The sequence below is a fragment of the Nyctereutes procyonoides genome, unplaced genomic scaffold (assembly GCF_905146905.1).
Source record: "Nyctereutes procyonoides isolate TBG_1078 unplaced genomic scaffold, NYPRO_anot_genome, whole genome shotgun sequence".
NCBI lineage: Eukaryota > Metazoa > Chordata > Mammalia > Carnivora > Canidae > Nyctereutes > Nyctereutes procyonoides.
Genome location: NW_026575146.1, coordinates 87,977,560 through 87,992,172, shown reverse-complemented (window position 1 = coordinate 87,992,172; position 14,613 = coordinate 87,977,560). Strand labels below are relative to the sequence as shown.

General features: G+C 68.9%; 1 long non-coding RNA gene across 1 annotated transcript; it reads right to left on the bottom strand.

The window, feature by feature from the left end:
- Positions 1-11,558: 11,558 nt before the first annotated feature.
- Positions 11,559-13,458, bottom strand: LOC129500316 (uncharacterized). The gene is made up of 2 exons (XR_008662535.1): positions 12,849-13,458; positions 11,559-12,212 (listed from the first exon to the last, which is right to left on the bottom strand). It is a non-coding gene; the product is annotated as an uncharacterized LOC129500316 (long non-coding RNA).
- Between the last annotated feature and the right edge of the window lie 1,155 nt (positions 13,459-14,613).

The following is a 14,613-nucleotide window of genomic DNA, read 5'->3' as shown; positions in this document are numbered from 1 at the left end:
GCAGGACAGCCTGCCCCCCCAAGGCCCTGACACCGGCCCCACAGCAGCAGGTGTGTGCCCGGGAGACCCAGGCCAGCCCTCGGTCGCCCTCATCACCATTGCCCTGCGGGCCCGTCCCCACAGCCCTGTGCTCCCAGCCCCCCGGACCTGCCCTGGTGGTCGGCCTGCGCCCACACCAGCCCACCCGTCCCACCTCCTCCCTCCGCCCCCACACCAGGGGCTGACAGCCGCCCCAAGGGCCCAGACACAGGGGACCCCACCAGGGCCTGGTCCCAGGGGCCCAGCCCCGGCCTCCCTCCGAATGACCAAGGGGCCCCGAGGGCTGCAGGGTGCCCTGCGCTGGGCTTCCGCCGGCCTCTCGTGGGCATGAGGCCTTGTGCCAGGAAGGAGTGAACCCCTGCGGGGCCTGTGCCGGGGCAGGAGGGCACAGAACAATCCGCCTGGTTAAGTGGAGTCACACCGATGTCCCGTCCGCGTCGCGACTAACTGCACAGTATTCAGACACATCACAGCAAAATATAAAGGGACTTTTTTGGTTTTTTTTTTTGTTTTTAAAGAAAAGCCACGTTCCTCACCAGTCTTTTTTAACGAGCTAAGCCGTGTTAGTCTTGAAATCGCAGCGGAGAGAGAAGACACGCACGCGCACACAGGAACGGGGCATTTTAATTTTCAGCAACTGTGATCGTGGATCACGCCGCTAAGGGCTTCCTCGGTGGTTTACGTCCGTTTGCCTAGAAGCCAACCCCCAGGCTCGTATGGTGAAGAGGAAAAGGGCGACCCGGGCTGCGCGGGGCGAGCCCCGGGCCTCCCGCCCCCGACCCGAGGTCGGAACCTGGGCTCTGGGCCCCCACGCGGAGGAACCACGGTCTGGGGAAGCGCAGGACTCGAACCCGGCCTGGGAGCCCAGCGGAGGCCGGGGACTCCCCGCAGCCACGTGACGCGGCTGTGACGTGAGACATTGCGATGACAGCAGCCGCCAGTGGGCCGTGGGCTCCCTTAGAAACAAGCCCCGTCGTTCCCCAACCGCCTATTAATCGCCAGAAAAGGCATCTGTTCCTAATTGGGTCCCTTCTGAAATCAAGCAGGCTTCCCTCCGCTCCCCCGGGGCCCGAGGGCATCCACCCTACCAGGCAGCGGGCGCGTGGGGCCAAGCTCGGGCCGAGCCACCCGAAGGTCCGTGGCCCCACCCGGTGCCACGCTCGGGCGCTCGGAGTCCACTCCGGGAGCCCCCCACCTGGCCACTCACAGCCCTACAGCCCCCCCCGGACTCCAGACCCCGCTCCTCCCCGAAGGCCGGCCCAGCAGCCTGACTCCCAGCGCAGCTCCCCTCGGACACCCCGGGGCCTCGTCCCGCCCCGGCCACCGAGGACCCACCCCCACCGCAGACGGGCTCTGCTCTCCGGGCGCCCCGGCCTGCGGCCGTCGCTGGACGACGGGGGAGCCTGTCACCAAGACTCACCTGTCACTTCGGTCCCTGGACAGCAGGGGCTCGCTGTGGACCCAACGCCCAGGAAGGGAGCCTGGTGCCTCGGGCCGGCGCGCCCTGGATCCCGGGAGGGCCCTGTGCTCCCCTCCACGCCCGCCCCCCCGCCGCCCGGGGCCTTGCCCGCCCGCCCACCCGGCTGCCCAGCCTGCTTCCTCCGGCTCCTGGGACGGAGCTTGTCCCCATCTCGTCCTTCGAGGGCAGGTCCTCCGCGCACCTTCCCCGGCCCGCCAGGCCCGGGCGTCACCCCTGTCGTCAGACCCTCTGCGCAGCGCTCGGCGCTCGGCTCCGGACGCTCTGGTCTCTCCCTTCGTGGGCGCACGTCGGTACCGGCTCCCCTCGTGGAATTAAGCCCACGAGTAAGGGCAGGTGGGGACTCGGTACGGGGCTGTCGTCTGAACAAACAGAAGCGGCAGCCGGAGCAGAGCGCGGGCAGCCTGTTGGTTCGGAGCCCGGGCTCCCGAGGGACAAAGACCTGGGGCCTCGGGCACGTTACCTGAGCCCCCGAGCCTCGGGCATCTCCGGCTGCACCGCGGGGACACGACCAGCGCCCGCTGCCCTCGGAGGGGGTGAGGCGGTGCTTGGGAGCGCGGGTGCAGGAGCAGCCTCCCACCCGCCTCCGAGAGGGGCCTCCGGGCCGCAGCTGGGGCCACCGGGGGCCCTGCCCGCACAGGGGCTCACAGCAGGTCAGTGGCGGGGCCCTGGGGCATCCACGGTGCGGCCCCTGGGCCAGGAGCAAGTGCCCCCGGGGCGGCCGGGCAGGGAAGCCGCCCCGACCCCGTGGTCTCCTCCTTTCTGCCCCGCGGAGCAGCTCCCAGCCCGGGGGCTCCTTGAGCTCAGAGGAGGGGCCCAAGGGGGCGACCCCGGGGCTGCTTTCCTCTGCCGCCCGCCCCAGCGAGGAGGAGCAGGCCCTCAGCTGCCCCGTGCGGGCCCCAGGAGGGGCTGCGGGAGAACACAGACGCCCCCAGCCACGGGCTCCCCTCTCCCCGCGCCTCCAGCCCTGGCCATGCCCCCCGCAGCTCCTGGGCCAGGGCCAAGGCGCTTCCGCTGGCCCCTGGCTCCCCGGGACACAGCCGGAATTGTGCAGCCGCGACGGCGCTCAGCCACAGCTGAGGGGACAAGGCCCAGCTGTTCCCGCAGACAAGCGGGCAGCTTTCTTCCCACATGAAAAGGGGACCTGTGTCCCCGGGGGAGGGGAGGAGGAGGAGGAAGACAGGGGCCAGGGGAGGCCTGGGCAGGGCGCACAACGCCCCTGCCCGGGGTCCCCTCCGTGGCCAGGGTCCCCTCCGTGCCGGGGGCGGGAGTGAGCCGGGTGGGCGATGGGGAGGGCGGCTCGGGCTCCTGCGGGCACCTGCGAGGCGTGGCCGGCTCTGCACCGAGCCCTGCAGGCCCTTCCCCGTCCCCGTCTGCCGCTGTTCTCCGCGCGAAGGGGACCTGCAGCGCTTTCCCTGGATCCCCGCACGGTTCCCAGAAGGCTGAGCTCCCGGCGCCTAGAGGACGCAGGAGGGTCCACGTGGCGCTGCTGCAGGACCCTCGCAGGTGGACCAGCAGGCCCGGGGGCACGGGGCACGGGGCAACCACTCCCACGGGGGGTGGTGAGCACAGGCCTCCCGCCCCCTGCCCCGTCGCAGAATGGGCGCTCCGAGAACACGGCAGGCCCCCGTTTACGCCTCCACGTCCCGGGGCTCATCACTCACCGTTCGCCTCGTTCCTGAGAAATAAGAAATCTGTCTCGACGCCGGTGCCCCCCCACGCACATGCCCACTCCCTGGGCAGCCCCGGGCAGGCCTGTCCCCCGGCTTCCCTGCAGGTTCCAGGCCTGGCTGAGGACGGAGGACGGTCTGCCCCACCTGCCTGCGTACCAGGCCTTTCAGGGGTCGGCGGCAGAGCACGGGGGCCGGGGAGGGGGGGTCCCCCGACCCAGGAGGGCGCGGCTGCTGCTCGGGAGAGGGTCAGGCAGTGGGCCCCGGGGCTGGAAGCGGGGAGCGCCCTGAGGGGCGCGTCGAGGAGGGAGCCAGGGCCACCAGGCAAGGAGCAGGGAGGGACCAGGCCGTCCCCGACAGCAGGCTGGGACCTGCAGCGTCCAGACAGACCAGGAGGGGACCGCGGGCGGAAGCGAGGGGCAGGGGTGCTCCAGTGTCCAGGCCGACCCAGGGCGTGACGGACGTCACAAGATCGTCTTTCTGTGCATCAGCTCGGGCTTCTCCCCCCCCATGCGGACACGTTCCTGGTGACCCTGGCCGGGCCCCTCACTGTGACACGACGTCACGTCCAGCCCGGGCCCTGCGCGTCCCTGGGCCTCCTACCACGGCCGGGCGCCGCGCGTGCCAGTGGCCAGGACTGGGTCACTCCGAGATCTCAGGCGCTGGGCAGTGGGATCGGCCCACAGACCCTGTAAGGCGAGGACATCGGGGCGGGTGGTTATCTTAAAACTGAGCTCTTCCCTATGAAGGTCCCCTCGGGGGTGCGGGGGGCTGCGGTGTGAGGAGGGGAGAGAAGGAGGCCGACGTGCATGAGCGCCTGGAGAGAAGCCGAGACAACAGGCGCCCGGATCCATTCACCGAGCCCCTGGATCGAGCCCTGCCTGACCTCCACACGACTCCCGAGCGTCCGTAGACGTCTTTCTTGTCTGCGCCAGGGCCTGTGAATTCATTCTCTGTCACTTGCCACCAACGCGAGGAGGCATCTAAATGCCTGCCCTGCCACCAAAGTGCTGAGCTCCAAACCATCAGAAGTCGCATCTTCTCCGTCTCTGGGGGCCCGACACCCGGCACGGGGTCCGGCGTCGGCAGGGAGAGGCGTACGGAGGGCTTGGCCAAGAAGGAAAGACTATCACGGGCGACAGGACAGCGAGGCGACTCTTCTCGCCACCCCCGCGAGCCCTCGGCGCCCGGCGAGCACACGGGCGGCACCTGCGTGTGCGGCACCTTCCCCACCGCCCACGACATCCCCGACTTGGGTGGCTCAGGGGGTGCAGGGCGGGGGGTCCCCATCCTCCTAGAGGAACAAGGGCTGACGGAGGAAACCGTCCTCGGGGAGCGGCCTCCTTGCCTGTTGACCACCACGTTCGTGACCCGAAGGAGCCGCCTTTCGGACACGTGGCGCCCACGCCTCCTCCCAGGGGCCTGTCCCGGGTCCCCCTGCAGGGCCCCGGGCACACCCAGGCGCCCCCGACACGGGGCTGCGGCAACGCGAGGCCGGCGCAGGCCTCCGACCTGTTTTAAGAGCGAGATGGAAATCGTTAGCTCCCGCTCTAATTTAACAAGCCCCATTTTATAAATAAGAGTGAATTTTCCCAGGCTATTATATCTAATTATGCATTTACATCAATTCACATTATGCGGTTGATGAAATGTTAATACCAAAGGCAATTTTCTGCTGACGGGTGGCATGGAGAAGAGCTTTCTTCACATTACAAGTCAATATTTTTGGAAATAATTACCCAGTTGCTCACTAGAGTCTGCACTGAGTCACCCAGTAGCTGCGTCTACACAGCCTCCCCCCCCCCCGACTTGAGCTGCTATGAGGGGAAATCCCCGGATCGGAGAGGAAGCTGGGAGAGCCCAGGGGCGCCCGGGTGGGGGGTCCTGGGGGGCTGGCCCGGCTCCACCGTGCGCCCGTCCCGCTGTCGTGCCGCAGAGCTCAGACTGTACCTGCAGGACGGGAGCGACCCCGGAGCCGTGTCCAGGGCGTCGGGGCACTGGTGCCTTCAGCCCGTCGGCTCCAGGAGAGTCTACGGCAGGTTACTCTCAGCTGGGCGCTCAGCGGACGCACGGGACACGGCAGTGACGGCTACACGGGGGCCCTGACGGGCCTGGCCGGGCACCCCGACCCCGACGGTCGCCGCGTCTCAGGACGGGCGGAGACCCCACGAGGGCCAGCCCCCAGCGCAGAGCACCGGCAACTCTTCCAGGGGACACCGTGGCGTCACCCAGGTGGCCGGGCAGGACGGGGTGGCAGCCGAGGTGAAGGGAACGGATGACCTGAGAACCAGCCCGAGGGTCGGATCACAAGCGCCCCGTCCGTGGGCGCGAAGGGGGCGGAAGGCGCTGGGATCTGTCCGGGCGGGCTACCGGGAGGGCAGGCCGGTCACTAGGTGGACGTGACCGCCAGGTTCGCAGGGCCCGGCTGGCAGGTTCCTGTGCGCCATCCCCGTGGACGCCACACACCCCGAGGACCCCCGTCTGGAGCTGGAGGGAGAGCCCAGGCCCCAGGGTCGAAGACGGCAGCGCCCAGCAGCTGCACAGAGGCAGCCAGCCCACGGGGAGTCGGGGGCAGGAAGGGGCAAGAGCGCGCCCACACGAGCCGGGTGCACCGAGGGTCAAGGGGTCCCTCCCGCTTGAGAACATCGACACCCCGAGGGACCTCTCCGGGGCCGCTGCGGTGAAGGAACGGGGCGCACTGGCCAGGCTGAGGGGCCGCAGACAACGCGGACAGGGCCAGACCTGCCTCAGGGGGCGCAGGGAGGCAGGTGGGGGCCGCCGCCTGCGCAGGAAGGCCCAGGACAGGCCCTCACCCTCCGCAGCCGGGGGTGAGAGGACCGGGCAGGCACTGCAGGACCCGTGGGCCGGCTCCTCCTCCCGCGTGTGACCGGCCTCCCCACCCGCAGGTGCCACACGTCACAGGAGCACCGAGGCTCACGGGTCCCCGCAGGCCGTCTCTGGCCGGGTCGCTCAGGCTTCCAGCGGAGGCCTGCGGGGGAGAGGGCGAGGGCTCCGTGGGGCTCTGGCTGGGGGTAGGGGTGCAGCTGGAGCTGGCGAGGAACGAGGCCTGGGGACCCGGGCGTGCTCCACCCACACGGCAGACGGGCCCTGGGGGCCAGGGCGTACCCCCCAGACCCCGGACGTTTATCCTCCTGGTGGGACCAACATGGAAAAATTAGACCCTGCGTGGAAGCTGGATCACCTGGAGCCCCGAGCCCAGGGTCACACGGGTGGGGCGGGAGAGCAGGGGGGCCCGTCCTGCTGCTGCCCAGCACCCCTCACTGCCCCTCACGCCTGGCATGTCCACCTGGGCCCCAAAGGCCTAGGAGAGAGACATGGGACTGCAGCCCCCGCCACAGGGGCCACACGGGGACGGGAAGCACTCGAGGCATGGGGTGGACGGGGCGGGGTGGGGTGGATGGGGAAGGGCAGATGGGGTGGGGTGGATGGGGCAGGCAGATAGGGTAGGTGAATGGGCTGGGGTGGGTGGACAGGGCAGGCAGATGGGGTAGGTAGACGGGGAGGAGTGGATGGGGCAGGTGGACAGGGCAGGTGGATGGGACAGGGTAGAAGAGGCATGGTAGACGGGGGTGGGTGGATGGGGCAGGCAGATGGGGTAGGCAGATGGGGAGGGGTGGATGGGGCAGGTGGATGGGGCACGTGGACGGGGCAAGCAGACGGGGCACATGGACAAGGCAGGCATATGGGGCGCGCACATGGGGGGCTGTACGGGGCATGTGGACAGGGCCTGCCCGGACCCCCAGCCCCTCGTCCTCCCGGAGCAGCCAGGACGACTGGGACTGGCCAAGGGCACCAGGGCAGGAGCCAGCACGGGTTTGCCATCCCAGAGCGATGAGCAGCGTGGAACAGAGGAGGAGGAGGAGGAGGAGGAGGAGGAGGAGGGAGGGGCAGGAGAGGGAGGGATCGGGCGAGGAGAAGCCGGGAGGGGGTGGGGGCAGAGCTGGTCTCTGGTCTCCCGCCTCCTGCTCGCCGCCTGCGAGCGCCTGGCTGTGGCGTGGCCCCTGCCTTCCTGCACCGCACGCCAGCCCCCACGCTCACGCCCCCACGCTCACGCCCCCCACGCACACGCTGGGCAGGTGCGGCCCATTCACACCCTTGCATGCTGGCCGTGCACGGGCGCCCGCGTGCACCCGGAGAGGCAGGCCGTCTGCACGCAGGTACACCTGTGCACTCACGTGTGCACACACGCCCCCCCCCTGCACGTGTGCGGAGACGCCCGGCGAGGCCCAGTGCGGGGTGCGGCGTGGGCAGGGCTGCTCGGGGGCGCTGTGTCGTCTCTGCACAGGCACCGTCCGCCCATCTGTCGCCCTGCGCTCAGGTGCCGCCCACCCCTGCCTCCGCTCAGCTTGGCCGCGTGGCCTCCCCGAGGCTGCCCAGCTGCGGTCCCAGCAGCCCCGCCGCGTCCCTCCGGCCTCGGCACCCGCGGCACCGCGGAGCCCGTGGGGCAGGCCCGCGAGGACGCAGCAGGGAGCCGCGGCTCGTCTGTCGGGCTGGCCCTCCACCGGGGACTCGGGGGCTTGCCGGGCCGGGTCGCAGCTCCGGATACCCCCCTCAACGTGCCGCAGGGCAAGCCCAAGGCGTGACCCACACCGTCCCAGCCGTCCGCCACCCGTGCCAGCTCCCCGGCCGACACGAGCAGGACGGGGTGTCCTGCTGTCTGGGGACAGTGGGCGGCCGAGCCAGACCGAGGAGGACCGGGCGCCGGTGCAGCCGGGGCCTGGGCCCTGCCCTGCCTCACGCCGCTTCCCACGAGAGCACCCTGCTCTGCGGCGCGTTTTTGTTGTTGCAAAGGGAAAAATGACATTTTGAAACATTACTGTGAAAAATTAATTTAGGTCTGGAGCATCAAAGACACTTTGCAAGCAAAACCAGGGCATTTTGTGGCTGGCGACCGCCCAGGTTTAAGCCCCGGCGCCCAGGGCCCAGGGGAAGCAGGGGCCGCCCCCACCCCACCCCGGCCCCCTGGGAGGCGACGCCGCAGGGCCGGGCCGGGACAGGACAGGAGTCAGCCCCCGCTCCCAGGCAGGGTGACCTTTTGTCAACTTGGGACGGGAACACAAATCCACCGTCACTCGGCATCGGCCTTGATTGGATCAAAATCCCACCAGAACACGGGGGGGGGGGAAGCAATAAAACCTCCAGAATTGATATTACACCGCTGACATTTCACACACAGCGGCTCTGGCAGCTGCCAGTCCACCGGCAGGAGGGACAAGGGGGCAAGTCCGCGTGAAGGTCACGGCGCTGCCGGGGGTGGGGGGTGCTCCCGGGCTGGCTCAGCAGGGTGGGGGGGGGCCAGCGTGCTCAGGCCGCCCTGGGAGCCCCTGCCCGGGGTCCCGGCCCTCCCGGCCCCTGCATCCGCCCGGGTGCGCCAAGCGAGGGCGACGGGCCGACCCCCGAGCCCCCGGACCGGACGTGCAGCGACCCTGAAGTCATCGAGGCCAAACCCACACCCGCCGCCGCGTGTTCCCCTGACCCCCGGCTTTCCCCGCGGCGGCCCGGGGCGGGGAGCAGCCACCGACCAGGACGGAAGCAGGACGGACAGACGGATGGACGGGCCTCTGAGAAAGCCGCCGGCGGCACAGGCGGGAGGTGCCCGGGTCCAGAGGGGCCAGGCCAGCGCGGTCCCTGCAGGTAGCCCCGCGCGGGAAGGCTCCACCAGGAGGGTCGCGGGGCTCACGCCCAAGCCGGCCAAGGGCAGGCGCAGACCTGCGGCCCCGACCGGAAAGTGGGGAAGGGGCGCTCCCGCTCCGGGCGCCCAGGGGGCTTCCCTGGAGGCGGCCAGTCCCCTGCCCCTCCGCCCCACCCAGGGCAGACGCCACTGACCGCGGCGGGGCCCAGACGTGGCCCCAGGGTGCCTGTGCCCCCCGCCCCCGGAGCCGCCATGGGCAGCAGCACGGACCCAGGCGTGGAAAGAGGCCCGGGGTCCGCTCAGCCTGAGCAGCACGTCCTGAGCTGCTCCCGGGGCCCAGAAACGCCGGGGACTCGGCCCATAGTCACCGCATGGGTCTCCCCACGACAGTGCATGGGCCAGCTCGTGGACACGAGCCCCGGGAGCCGCAGCACAGGGGTCGAGGTGACCGGAGGGGGAGCGGGGTCAACACCCGCCCGGCTTCCAGCACCGCGCCCAGGCCGGGGATCCCCAGGGTGCACGAGGCTGCTCGGCCCCGACTGACGCCTGGGGCCCGGGAGCATCCACCCTGGGACCGTCCCACAGCAGCCTCAGTGTGGTCTGGAGGGAGCACCGGAGCCAGACCCTGACCCCGACCCCGAGTCCAAGGCCAACCCCTGGCCTGATCGCCCGCCTCGCCACGGAGGTGAAGCAGGCACAGGGGGAAATAACAGGGTCTTATCTCAGACCCATCGGTCTGCGCAGATCCGTGTGGCCCCGGCCTCTTAATTCCCCATAACGTCAAAGCAATTTTTGGTTAAGTGTACGCTCCGTCCCCTACTAAATTAAACTAATAGATCTGGTGGGAAATGAAACCCCAAGTGTATGGAGAATATTAAAAATCTAAAAACAAAGTCATCACAGGTCTGTAAGATTTACTTTGGCACACGAGCCCACGAACGCCACGCAGATGGGCTGTAATGAGGCCCACGGGGGACCCCCGGCTCCAGGCCGCCCGGGCAGCGCCGAGACCCTCCTGCCCAGGCCGGCCCAGCGCCCGTGGGCGGGTTCACGGAGGCGCCGGGGACAGAGCCGCGGGGGCAGGAACCGAATTCCCATCGTCAGCTGGGGCACGGAGGCTCGGGGGCTTTTCCAGGCAGACCTCGGGGGCCAAGGGAACTCCAGGGCACCACAGCGCAGGGAGGGGCGGGGAAGGTGCCCCTAGACCTGGGCACCGAGGGGCTCACCCTGAAGCCCCCGCGCCCAGTGTGCTGTTGGTCGTCAGCAGCTCTCGAGAGCGGGGGGAAGAGCGGGGACGGGGGCGCTCGGCACAGGCCCCTCTCGGAGTCCAGACAGGGCACGGCCTCCCTCCGCTGCTGCCGGCTCCCAGCCCTACCTCACGCCGCCATCCCTGGGCTCTGCTGCTGGCCCTCCCCGGCTCCCCGGGGCCCCAAGTCTCCCACTGCACGGGCCACTGCTCCCCTGGGATCCTGACGCATCCTAACCTCGGGCCACTGACCCAGCCGGTCAAGTTCCTCTCGCAGGCCCGAGCCAAAGGGCCACACATGCAGGGGTTGGACCGGAGGGGGCCCAGCTCCCCAGCAACCTGAAGCTGCCCGGGACCCGCACCCGACTTGACCTCACTAAGCTGCAAGGCCAGGACCGGGGCGCAGTCCTGTCCATGTCTGAGTGCCACTGCTCCGGGCACACAAAGGCCCACGTGGCCAGGAGGCCACACGCGCCCCGGCCGGCCCCGTCATGCCAGCCCCACCGCGCACGCTCCACTTAGGAGCCCCGGCCGCCTGCTGCCCTCCAGCCGCCCAGCTCGCCGACCCCGGGCCTCCACTGCCTCTCCCAGTCTCCACCCGGCTGACCGCGTCGGGTCGTCCTCTGTCCCCCGGGGCTCCCTCCAGGTAGGCAGGTAAGCGTGCACCGAGGGGCGTGTAGGTGCACGTGCACGTGTGGGCGGCGGGTTGCACGTTGCACACAGCTAAGAGCATCAGGCTTAGGGTTGATTTCTTCATTGCAGGTGTATCTCTGCCCTCTTCTGGGCTGAAATGCAGGTTCCCTGCGGGCAGGAGGCTACGGACTCCCCCGCGGGCAGCACGCCACGGAGTCCACGCCTGCCGGTACGAGCTGGCTCGACCGAGACGGGGCTCTCAGGCAGGTGGGCCGCATAGGCCTCGAGGTGAAGCAGGCTCTGCCCCCCTCCTTGCGTCCCTCCAGGCAACCTGCAAGCCCAATCAATCTTGTCTGTGACAAGCAAACAAACAGCCCCAGGTGCAGGGCACCCGGCGCAGTGACACCAGCACAGCACGGACAGGCCAGACCCGGGGCTGCAAAAGCCAGGCCTGCTTCTGGGAGTGCGCGGACAGGGGCAGGGCCGGGGCCCGCCTGCCTCCCCGGTGGCCGGAGGACCCTCCCGTCTACACGTGATGCAGCGGCTGGAGCCCCACTGCCATCCTCCGGGAAGGGAAGAGGACAACAGGAACCTCCCCCATGTCCCCCCCAAGGGAGCCAGTCATCGGCTCCTCCCCACCGTCCAGGGCACGGCAAGGGCCACCCCGCGCCCCCTGCATCTGGAGGTGCGGACCTCGCGTTTGCCCCGGGTGGTCCCCAGGCCTCAGGCCTTTATCCCCTGATGGCGAAGCCCAGGGAATGACTCAACTGGCCAAAAACACAGGCCCCCATAAATCTAGCGTTTTCCTTCAGGCTGTCGGGTACGCAGAGTGCGCCGGGATTATTGATAGAAAAGTTTATGGATGGGCTGCACCTTAAAATCAAAATACTTTACCCCGAATCAATGCTGCTGTACCACGCGCTACGGGGAAGACAGGAAAGGTCGGCCGAGGAGAGAACATGGAAACCAAAACTCCGAGAGGACCTGAGCGTTAAAATAAATACATTTTGAAAGTGAGTTCCAGGAAAGACATTCACTTAGGGCTGTCACGGAAGGGGCCTTCGGGAAAGCTGGGCAGTCCCTTCAATCTGAAGTGCCTCTGAGAGGCCAGCGACTCCGTCCCCAGCACAAGGAGCACGGGCAGCGCGGGCCGGGGAGGGTGGCTCAGGGACACCGAGGGCCTAGTGGCCACGCCACAGGCCGTCCACCCGCGGTCCCAGTTCACAGTGACCCTGCAGGCATCTCGGGGCCCGTGAATGGAGAGACGGGAGGAAAACCCCTGCAGCCCGAAGGACGTCGTCTGTCCCTGCCTACGGATGAACGGTCAGGACTGGGGCCGCAGCGGCTCCGAAATGCTCTCAAAAGTCCGTCAGTGGGCAACCAGCCTCACTTCACGCGACCAACGTGTCCTCCCAACGGGGCATCTTTGTGGGAGCCCAAGGGACAGCGGCAGGGGTGAGCGGGGTGACTGCGTCGGCAGAGAGACGTTTCCTTCTGAGAACAGGAGAACCCACACACGTGCTCCGTCGCACGCGCCTGTTTAGAGCCGCCAGACGCGACTCAAGACGCAGCGAGAAGGCACCAGCTCCCCTGCGGGGTTGGGGGGAGACAAAGTGCCCCTCCCGGCCCCTTCCGGCCACAACTAACACTCCTGGCCGCGGCACGTGCTGAGCTGAGCGGGGCCTGGCCCAGCTGGGGTCAGAGACACGGGGCCCAAAGGCGCACCTGCTGCCTTTGCGTCGGCGACAGGGGACCAAGGAGCAGACGGTCCCCGGACACAGAACTGCGGGCGCCCCCCAACCAGCCGTGAGGACGCCTCAGGGAGGGTCCCGTCCACCCCAACCAAGGGCAGAGGGGCGCTGCTCTTCACACGCACTCCGGGTGCAGGGATCAGAGCCGCACCCAGAGCGCAAACATTTGAGTGTTTTGTTCAGAATTTGGGCCCCAGACGAAGACAGAGCTGGGCTGCAGGGCTCTGCCGCTCGCCAGCTCACGGCCCGGGGACCCGGGAGCTCTGAGCTTCAGCCACAGCAACTCAGAGGTGCAGTGAAATCGGCCTCCACCCCCGCAGGGCAGTGACGGGTCAGGTGAGCGCTTGCTCTCGCTCTCGCTCGTCCCCCAAGTACTTACCGGGTTTACTCTGCGCCAGACCCGGTGTAGGCGCCGGGGGAGCCTCGTGAACAAACCAGCAAGGAGCCCCAGCCTCGTGGAGACTGCAGCCACGGACGAGAAGCACAGGGGGTACGGATAGATGAGGACATCACCTAGCCTCTGCTGGAGGGCGGTCAGTACCGAGGAAAGGAGGAAGAGGAGAGCGGGTGAGGGAGTCCTGGGGACCGGGGCCTGCAGACGGCCCAGGGGCCTTGTTGAGAAGGCGGCTGCTGAGCTAAAAGCAGAGGAACAGGACGCTTGGTGAGCCAGGTACGGGGAAGGAGCATCCCGGGCAGATGACGCGGCTGGGGCAAAGGCCCTGGGGCGGGAGCACGGCGTGGTGCTGGAGGAAGGAAGCCGGGCGGCCAGAGAGAGAGCAGGGAAAGGACAGAAAACCCACGACCAGCACCGCGCAGTGGAGCGGCAGAGAGGGCGGCCGGCTGGGCCTTGTCAGCCGCTGCAGAGGAGCCGAAAGGGTGGCTTGATTGTCCTGGTGGGGACTAACGCCAGGGAAGGGTGCACCCAGCGCCTGGTACCCAAAGAGCAGGTGAAAGGACGGCCGTGACCGTCCTTGATGGTAACACCAATACACCTGCCCTCCCCCCCCCCCCCGGCTGGTGCTGCAGGGTCGGAACACTCAGGTCTCTGGGGGAGCCGCGGTGTAGCCCTCCGGCTGCGTATCCCCGGTGGCCGGTCATTCGTCTCTGCTTGGGGCTTGGGTCTGGTCTCAGAGCAGCACACGGCTGCCGCTCCGGCACCTGCCGTCCCCCAGCGGGCCAGCTCTCGCCACCCGAGCCCCGCCTGCTGTCGGCGCCCCTGGAATCCGCTTTCCTAGAATCCCATCAAGGGCCTGAGCCTCTGCAGCACAGTGCAAGCCTGCCCCCTCCCTTCAGAAGCCGAGGACAGCAGTGGGGCCAGCGGGGTCTTCCTTTCGGCAACCCGAGGTAGGATTTCTAAGGGAAAGAGGGTCCTGGGGGGATGAAAGAGGGTCCTGGGGGGGATGAAAGAGGGTCCTGGGGGGATGAAAGACAGGCAGCTGGGTTGGAGTCCCCGCCGGGGAACTGTAGGAGAGGAAGTCCCTACACACGCGTCCCTTCCCAGCCACAGACCTCGGCACACAAGGGCTCCCGAGGCGAGCAGCAGTGGCCTGAGGGGTGGCAATGACTCCTGGGTCACAGCTGGGGGTGCGGAGAGCGGGGGCCAGGCAGGGCAGAGGGCTCAGTGTCCAGGGGCATCCCGCATCCCGCATCCCGCTGGAAGGGCAGGGCTGGGAAGGGACTGAGGGGAGCGGGGCCGGCAGCCGGGAGGTACCTGCCCTCAGGGGCTCCCACTCCCAGTTGCGGGGAAACTCGGGTGAAGCAAGGAAAGCAGCGGCTCCGCCCCGCCCGCCGCGGCCTCGCCCTCGCCCCTGCCGGGACTGGGCCCCGAGGTTCGAGCCTGCAAAGTTAGCGACCCAGAAACCCAAACCCGCAGTTGGGGGCTCCCACGGGGCAGGAGGCGCGGGAGACCCCGGCGAGGCCGGACTCGCCCCTGCAGCCCGGGGCACGCTGGAGCCACGCGCGGCCGGTCCGTGGGGGTCACGCCGCCCCCCCTCGCGCCCCCCCTCCCCGCCCAGGGCTCCGGGAGGCTGGGGGAGGTGCAGGCTGCGGGGACGGGGGTGCAGGGGCGGGGCATGGGCTGCGCAGCGGCGGGACCCCCGGGGACGCAGGGCCACGACCAGGCGCAGCCCCCCCCCCGCCCCGCC